Source organism: Marmota marmota, unplaced genomic scaffold (assembly GCF_001458135.2).
Source record: "Marmota marmota marmota unplaced genomic scaffold, marMar, whole genome shotgun sequence".
NCBI lineage: Eukaryota > Metazoa > Chordata > Mammalia > Rodentia > Sciuridae > Marmota > Marmota marmota.
This window is the reverse complement of record NW_025999932.1, coordinates 19010760-19020560: the sequence shown is the minus strand read 5'-3', so window position 1 is coordinate 19020560 and position 9801 is coordinate 19010760. Positions and strand designations below refer to the sequence as shown.

Here is a 9801-nt window from a genome sequence, read left to right as displayed (position 1 = left end):
ACAAAGGCTTATATCCCATAACTCAAAGATTCTTGAAAATGCCTTTCTTTTTTTTTTCTTAGTCTGTATTAGTAGGTATATTCTTGAATCAACTTTAGATGTTAGTTGCAATGGAAGCCCTTTTATTTTCTGGAAAAATAAAATTGGAAATGGCCATCTGTTCAGCCTTCTGTTATCAGGCGGTCCCCTAATAGGATGTCAGTAGAATATTTTCAGAACTGCATGGGAAGAGGTGACTAATAGAAATATGTGTTTGTTAATGTAATTTTGAATATTTTAGAAATGTATGCAATTAAAATGGGAATAAGTTTTAAGCAGATAAAATTTTAGTTTAAGCCACTTTTAGAGTAGGTAATATTTCTGGTCTTCAAATGAGTACTTTAAAAAGGATTTTTATTGTAATATAAAGCACCATAATCTCTAAGAGTCTTCCTTTTACCATCACTCGTTTAAGAAAGAAATAACTTAGGGTCTTTAGGCATATAGTGGAGATTACAAAAGAAAATGTATGGGGAAGCTTTTTGTTTTTGCTTGTCACAGCCCCAGTCTCTTTCAAAACTGCTACATAAATACATATAAAGAAACTAAATTTTAAAAAGAAGGAAAAATGAGTTTTGTTTTATCTAATATATTACCAAATATATACTGTAATTTAAATGAAAATAAAATCTTAAAGTGTTGTTTTTATATTAAATGAAGTAAGATAAAATATATTGTCTTATAGCAGTAAATTGGGATGTAAGTAGAAAAACTGTTTGGGAAAAATAATTTTAAAGTATTTGTTTTGTATGTTATTTATACAATAAGAACTATTTCCTAATACTTATTTAATACATGTAATAAGCACTTATCTTACTTTGAAATATTCTTCTTGAATATTTTATTTAAAATAAAATATTTTTTAAAACATTAGCATGGCTCATTTCCCTACAGACAAATGATCTGTTTTGAACAATGTAGATAATTCTGTGAATGTACCAAATATTTTAAAGGCAGATTAAAACAGCAAAATATGTTTTATGTTTAAGAATTTATATTTGTCTTATTTCATGATGTGCTTAAACGCTTTGAGTAACTCCTCAAATGTTTTGTGAAAGACCTCTCTTCAAGTGAAAAATTGACCTTTTATTAGAATGCTACATGCTATGTCTTTTTACCAATACAAAATCACATGATGGAGTCTTGTAATCAAATATAGATTCAGGATGACTGTGTCACATAGATAGAAAATAGAATGGAAATCAAATCCAGGCCTTTCTCATACCAAAGACACTATGCCATGCAATCTTTTCTGCACTAATCTTCCATCCCCTAGCACCATACCACCTGAAAAATTTGTCTTTTTTTCTTTATAAATTTGTATTAAATTTCACTTTGATGGCATAACATTCATAAATAGTCTGCTTACATTGAAAATACCATTGACATTTAGGATGGAGATGACCATTATCTATTGATGTTCTTTGCAAATGAAAATTGTAGATACTCAGTTATATGGATTATCAGAAATGTGCACACATTCATCACTGTAATGACTCAGGCACAGTGGCACAGTCACATTTGTGCTTCATAGTATTCAATCTCATATTCATCTCATTCATTTGGCTTCGTACCAGATATAAGTATATATGTGCTCATACTAACAGTATTTCTATTAGAGCAAAATATACTTGTCTCCCTCTTTCTCTATTCATCCCGTCGTACAAGTTTTCTAACATTCAGAAATGTGTTGCAGATGACACTCATATATATTTTACAGTTACTTCATTCTTTCTTTTATAAAGATATCATTTCCTCATGTTATTCCAAAAATAATTTGAAAAAGGAAAGAAAGGGTTATAATCTAACTTAATCCGAACTTCTTTAATTAAAAAAGTTAAAATTGTGTGTTTCTTTCCCTTTATCTTATGATACATACATACCTGAATAAGGGTAGGAATTTATAATTTAAGAGATCACTGCTTCTTGTTGTTGTGAGTTTTCCAGTAACTATTATCCATATTTGATACCACATATTGCCTGAAAGTGGAACAGATCATACTCAGAGGACTTAGATATTCTAAAAGATTGTCTCATTCTACAAACACTTCACTTCCACATACTATTTTTCTACTCAGAAGGTTATTCTCATGAGTTTAAATAAATACATAGCTTTTAAGCCAATATTTTTGTGATAGTATATTGTACAGCACAACTTTATTTTATAGATATCTAAATTATTTCACTATCTTGAACATGCTATTAAATTCTTGTAATACAAACCTGATTAAAAGATATTTCCTGTTTAAAAAGCTCATCTTAATGATAGAAATTATATTTATAGGTGGCTTGATTCAAGAAAAATGTCAATATGGTTTAGAATGGGTTGGATATGGAGATGTGTAATATGAACAAGAATCAAACATGAAAGATGGTTTCCAAAACATGATAGGTAGTTTTTTGATTCCTGAGATAGAGAACAGTGGAAATAGTACTGATTTATGGAAGATAAAAAAAAGCATTCAAAATTCTTGATACCCAATTGGCATCAATAGAGATTAATTTACTCTTGTAACTTCCAATAAATTATTTTCTATACAGTAGAATTTGAAAACAAAATTTATAAATTTTTAAAAGAAATAGCAACTGAATGTATAGTAAAATCCACTTTCATAGGATGAATTACAGAATGTATCACAAAGAAGATTTATGCTTCGAAAGAAATGTTTTACATTATTCTTTATAATTCCTTGTTTCAAAAACAAAATCTGATATGACAACAAAAAATCCTATTTATTTATCCTTCCATTTCATGCCTTATGTTGTATTATAGCTTAAATACAAGGTATAATATATTCCATTCATAGTCATTCTTGATATGTCCAGAATTATTCCACAAGTTCTTCACAAAGCATTATATCAATATAAATCTATTTTCATTTACAATTCTTTTTTCAATCTTGGAACCTATTTTGTACCTGACAGCTCAGACAATCTCCAGTCTACACATGATCAGTAATGTGCATTACTGTCATATGTAAAAAACAGAATATAACTAAATTGATGGAACTTTACCCTTTCTCATTTGAAGAAGCAAGAAAATACTTATAAAATATTAAAATATTAAATTCTGGAATAATAAAAATGTAAATTTTATCAGAGTCTATAATATATATTCTTAATGTATTTTATTTTGTAATTGTTCTTTATCTGCAAGAAATTGTAACTCACTTATTTCTCTTAAGAAAATGTAAGACTACTCTCAATAAGTGCATTTCTTTAGACATGGAAGCACAAACTTATATCCTGCCTTATATATGGAAAATATCCAGTTGTTTATTTGAAGTTATATTTAAAAACTTAACAAAATAATGAAACTGATATTCTGGCCATTAAAAGTAATTTTATATGCTTTAATTTTATCAGTAAGAAACTTGGCATGTATATATTTTATATTTTTTAAGAACTTACTTCACTGCCAACTTTGTTACAACTATGGCCATAACTACGACCATTAACCCTAGTCTAATCCTTATCTAGATTAATTCTAACACACACTATAGAGGTATATTAGAAGAAATGATAAACTCTTAAATAGGTATAGAACCTACTTGACTCAAACCTATTCTACTAAACAGAATGTCTGCATTCCAAAAAAAAAAAGTGTAAGACATAGAAACAGATTCAGAAAAATATAATCCAAAGATGCAAAGCAATTATCAGAACCAAACTAATTTACACCAAAGATATAGGAATTATTTGACAATGTAAAGTAGCTACTATTAGGGATGGAAATATAGTTCAATGGTGGAGTATATGCTCAGATGCTGGGTTTAATCCCCAGCATCACAAAATGTAAATAATAAAATAAGTATCATTATTAGTATTTTAATTTTTATTGAACATGTTGGATTATATGTGTACTAACATGGATAATTTTGACAGAAAGGTGGCAAATACGAGGAAGAATGAAATGAAATGGCAGAAACAATAGATAATGTAAAAGAACTGAGAATGCTTTTGATAGGCTTAGCTGTAGACTGAATGAAATTCACGAACGTTTCAGTGAACGTGAAGATTGATCAATAGAAATCACTCAAACAGAAACAAAGAGAAAAACGAGTGAAGAAAGTATACCAGAAGAGATTATAGAAAAGTCATAGAACACTGTCAATTCATTTAGTAAATGTGCAATTTGAGTCCTGAAAAGAGAAGCTATCAGAAGAAAAAGAATGAAGCAAAAGAGATATTTGAAGAAAAAATGAGACAAATTTCCTGAAGTTAATGACACACCCATAAAATCATGAATCCAAAATTATTAAAGAACATAAGTGCAAAGGTTTGATTAACCCTGGTATATGCATGCAATGGAATACTGCTCAGCAATTAAAAATGATTAATGTATCAATTGTAGCAAATTAGGGATGAATCATAATTTTTCCTAAAGAAAGCAAGTATACCCCAAAGACTATATATTATATAATTCTTGTATATTAAACTCTTGGAAAAACAGAATTGTTGGGACTAAAGAAAGATCAATCCTTACCAGAATTTAGGAGGAAGACTAAGTGGGTTTATTATAAAGAAACACTGGAGGTAGTTTGGGGGATAATATTAAGTATCATATGTAATTTCAGTTGTGGATATACAATTAATTACATTTTCAAAATCTATAGAATTGTATACCACAAAGTGCAAATTACAGGGAATGAAAATTAAAATACAAGCCATTAAGATATGGAAGAAAAGAGAAAATGTAGAGCATGACAAATAAATCCAACAGTATTACAAGTGAGTCATATAATTATGGGGAAGAAAGGAGTTGGATTGAGAAAATTTGAAAACATCTTTTTCTACTGAATTTTTATGGCTAAAAACAAAGAATTTTAAATACACAGTGCAATTCATTTAGTAATTTATTTTTTTCTCAGAAGGCTATATATTAGTAATTCTGAATCTCTGATATATATATTCTATTTCTGAACTAAAAATTAAGTTATAGTTTAGAAAATAAAAGCCACTGCTTAAAAACAAAGAAAAAAATAGGAAATGGGGGTATGTTAGAATAAATTATTGAATTTTGTTCAAAGATATCATTATGAGCAAATGTTATTGTACACTATATATATTATAATCATCTCTCACACACACATATATACCTTATGCACACATACAGATCAAAGAACATAAATCCATGTGTTTTCAGGAGTTTATATTACTTGTACACATTTCCTAGCTCTGTCCTCTAAGAAACTAGAAACAATAACATGTCAGTAGCAAAGAGCACACCTAGTTGTCAGATGCTGGTTCCTGAAAAACATTCTCTAGTGAAAGGATACAGAGTCCTAAGGGAGCTAATTGATTCCAAGGATGTTGTACAAAAATGCAAGATCATTCTGTAACATTCTATGGTGCCACATAACAAACTAATGCTAACAACAACAGTAAATGAAATCCTACTGAACATGAAAAGATCCCAAATCCAAGTCCACACATGTATAAATAAGTAACTGAATGCAGAAACACATGGAAATAAACTGACAATTCTTCATTACAAAACAATTTTTGTTCATAAAAGTAGAATGAGATAGAAAAGTGCCATTAGAATAATTGCTACAAGCGAGACCCCTTTAGAAATAAAAATATAGACTTTGAATATTTAAGTAGGAATGGTACTGATGCAGTATTTAAACATCTCATCTAAAAATTTAGTGAGTTCCATGGCAAAGACAATAGAAAGTTTACATCCTGACAGATGTCATCACAAACAAGTGATGGAAGTTAACATCACTGCTAAATACAGATAGACATAATGTGCCCCTGATTTAAGGTAATTTAAAAATATAACATTCTTAATCTCCTCCATGATAATGTATAACCCCAATTTAATAATTTAGAAATTATCAAACAAACCAAAATTTGGGAATATTCTATCAAATAACAATCCAATATATTTAAAAATCAGTGAGAAAACATCAGATTTTTTAAGATTAAACTAAGAGAATAAAGAAATTAAATGCAACGTGGGACTCTGGATTAAATCCTAAAACATAATAATATTTAATGGGAAAGACTAGTGGAATATAAATGAATTCTCTAATCGAGTTTATAATATTATTCTAAGGGAAGCATCTTGATCTTGATAATTCTCCTATGGATGGATATCTAAGAAGCTAATAGAAGACAAATTGGCTATAGGTATATGGAGATTCTCTGCACAAGTTTTTAAATCCTCTGTATGCACGAAATTATCTCAATGTCAGAATTTTCAAATATCATGTATAATTCTGTATTTGTAAAAAATATATAAATTTAATTGAATAAGTAAACAGAAATCAAATGAAGTCGAATAAAAATAAATAAAAATAGCACTAATGATTATAGCAAAATCTAACATATGCAGACACCTAAAAGAACAAATTTTTTGTAAAGAATTAGTGCTTACCTTATGGGGAAAAAAAAAAAACTTCTTGTGGACATAGATAAAAATGGTAAGCCTGTACTTCAGATGTTAAACTTTCTTGTTAAACTTTCATCTTAAAATGAGTTTTGGTTACTTAAAAAGAAAAAAAAATGCTTAATTTTGTTAAGTAAACAGCAATCCTTTATTTTAGGAAGATATTATTTGGTAATAGCTACATACAAGATACGACTTCATATACAGAATGAAAAAGGTTAACAATGGAAATTACTCAAAATAAAAATAATATTAATGTTGATCTATAATGCAAACAGAAATATTCATTCATAAGGAAACACAAATTAAGAAAACAACAAAGATGTAGAACTACATCTGCAGATTTGAAAAGCCATGTAATGGGCTAAAGAAATGGCTGGAAGAATATTTTTTTATTTGTGTAGAAAAGTAGATATTTACATCAGTAATTTAAAAAGCAGAAGCAAGTGCCATTCCAGGGTGAATGTGTGGACCATTATCAAGACAAACCTGGAAGCTAAATCAGCATTTCAAATTCATTGCATTGTGAATTTTAAGTATGTAATTGTTTCATTGTTCTCAGAAAATAGATTATCACCACTGGCTCACAAACACTGATGGATCTGATTCAGTGTTGAACAAACACTTGGAGTGCAGTTCAATGCACTGTGTAATGTGAAAAGTTAGAAAGCATGACTTGTCATAATACAATATCTATTTACAAGAAAAATGTTGGGTGCATGTGTATTTAGTGACATTTTTTCTGAATTGATTTTTTTAAAAGAGACCAGCACAGAACTGTAAAATGTCTTTTATGCAGTGCTAACTGATGGGCTGGTCTTGTTTATAATATAATTGTTTGCTATTTTCTGGCAAAATACTAGACATGTAAACTGTCCAGAACTAATGGGAATGTCCTTAAAGCTTATACTGAAGACGATGTGATCTCACAATTATCAGATTTTAATTTTCCTCTGTGAAAAGACTACAAACAAGAAATAAATCTAGTTAAAAGGAAAAAATAATGTAGTTACCCTAGTAAATCTTTCTGTGTATTATGTAATTACAAAATTTTTTATGAAAGTATCAAGAAGCCAATCAAAGAATATTTCCTTTCAATAAAACAAGGACATCTGAATAATGAAGAAATGGTGTTATAAGACTCTATATAGGGTTGCCCTGAATTTTGTCATTGCTTCTATAGGCGCATTGCCTGCCACAGTGTCCATAAATGACAATATGGAAGACAAAGATCAATAAGAATTGTTATTTTTTAAACGGATCCTCTCTAATTCCATTCATTAAAACACCCTGAGCACTTTCAAAGAACTCTTGGTACTTTGAAGATGAAAACAGATTTCCTGCTGTTGCAATCCCTGCAGGCAGGGCCCATTTGTGTTACAGCTCTCTTAGCTCCACAGCAGGCCACACCAGGGAGTGTCTGGGCGCAGCAGCAGCTCCACCAGGAATTCCTTTCTGGGTTCTTGTCCTGGAACTCAAAGAATGCAATTCACAGACAATGGAGAGTGAGTGTGAAAGAGTAGCATTTATTCTGGTAAGGAAAAGAAACTGAGCTCTTCTCCCCTGTTAAGAGGGGCCCCAATATCTGGTTACTGAGAAATTGCATTAGTCTAGGGACTTACGTGGCTGCTGGGTGGGGATTTTGTTCAATATTCATGCTAATGGGGTATTGGGAAAAAGCTAAAGTTATTGATCAGGTCCATGATTTTGATTTGTTTTGCCATTGTTTTAGTCAGGTTTTTTGTTGTTGTTGTTGTTGTTGTTGTTGGTTTTTTGTTTTTTGTTTTTCTGTGACTAAAAGACCGGATCAGAAAAATTTAAAGGAGAAAAAGTTTATTTGGGGGTTCATGGTTTAAGAGTTCTCTGTTCATAGATAGCTAGCTCCATTCCTTGGGGCTCAAGTTGAGGTAGAACATCATGGCAGAGGAAAGTGGCTCACATGATGATCAAGAAGCAGAGAGAAAGACACCACTTCAGGGTACAAAATTTGTATCCCAAAGCCACACCCCCAGTGACCCACCACTTCAGGCCATTCCCTACCCACCTTCAGTTACCATTCAGTTAATCCACATCAGGGCATTAATTCACTGATTGGAGTAAAGCTCTTATAATACAATCATTTCTCCTCTAATTTTCTTACATTGTCTCTCGTGTGAGCTTTTGGCCCTTTTTGTCATTGAATTTGAAATTTTCTGTAGCCTTTACTCAGGTCCCACCTCTCTGGGACAAAGGATTTCACCAGAATGTTTGAAATGTTTCCACAGGTCAATCTATGTCTATGGAGCAGTTCTTTCTTCTTAAAGAAGCCTTTGGGGGTGGGGGGAATTGCCACAATTGTCTGCTTATGTTTGACTACTGACTATCCTGCCTATTCAAAGTCAGCCAAAAAATATGTTAAATTTAAAAGCTTCAATTTCATCTTTGGATAAATTTATATTTAACTTTCTTGCCACATTAAACAATTGTGTGTACTTGTCTATTTCAAATTTTAGAAATCCTACTACTAATGGTCAAAATTTCCTATTCCAGATACTTCTTTATCTTTGTTATCATTAATTTTTTTCCTTGAATTCTATTTGGGAGAATCAAGTTTCAAGAGGCTAATTCAAAGATGAAACGTATAAAATGAGTAAGTATGACGAACTGATAGAGCTCAGTAAATATTAGTACTTAATTAATAATTACTATTAGTTAGTAATAATTAACAGCCTTTTTTTTTCTTTTTGGAATTGAGGATTGAACCCAAAGTGGCTTAAACACTGAGCAACATCACCAGCCCATTTTATTTTTTTATTTTATTTTATTTTTTTATTTTATTTTATTTTTTTGAGACAGGGTCTCGTCAAGTTGCTCAGAGCCTAAGGTGCTGAGGCTGGCTTTGAATTTGAGATCCTCCTTCCTCAGCCCCTCAAGCTGCTGGGATTGTAGGCATGCACCACTGCGCTCAGCTAACATTCGTTATTTTTTACATACCACTTAACAAATAATTCTCAGCCAGAATTAAATATTATAGGAACTCATCCAGTATTCATGTAAACATTCCACATGAATCACTAACAAGAAAAAAAAATAAAAGATTTTCTACAATCTTTATAATCTGGAGTGGGCCAGTGCTAGATTTCTGTTTTGTTTCAGATTTTGTCAGACTCCATAACATCACCTGTGTTAGTTGGGTTAGTGAGTTAGTTAGCAGACTAAAGGCTGCATTACACATTCTACCAGAGGAACAAGGCAACCCCTGAGGGTAAATGTCTTGACAGAAATTTCTCTACAGGGTGGCAGTCCTGTTAGGAAAAGTAGCTTATTCCTGCAGTCTTTCAGCCCCCCACCTGACTGCATAAGAATAGACCTTGGCATCTAGGTTG

At 30.9% G+C, this 9801-nt stretch overlaps 1 long non-coding RNA gene across 1 annotated transcript in view; it reads right to left on the bottom strand.

Moving 5' to 3' along the window:
• Window positions 1-2025, bottom strand: part of LOC125615980 — an 11588-nt gene extending 9563 nt beyond the window's left edge. The window contains exon 1 of the long non-coding RNA XR_007346579.1: window positions 1923-2025. This is a non-coding gene — a long non-coding RNA (uncharacterized LOC125615980). The remainder of the gene's footprint in view (window positions 1-1922) is intronic.
• Window positions 2026-9801: the final 7776 nt, after the last annotated feature.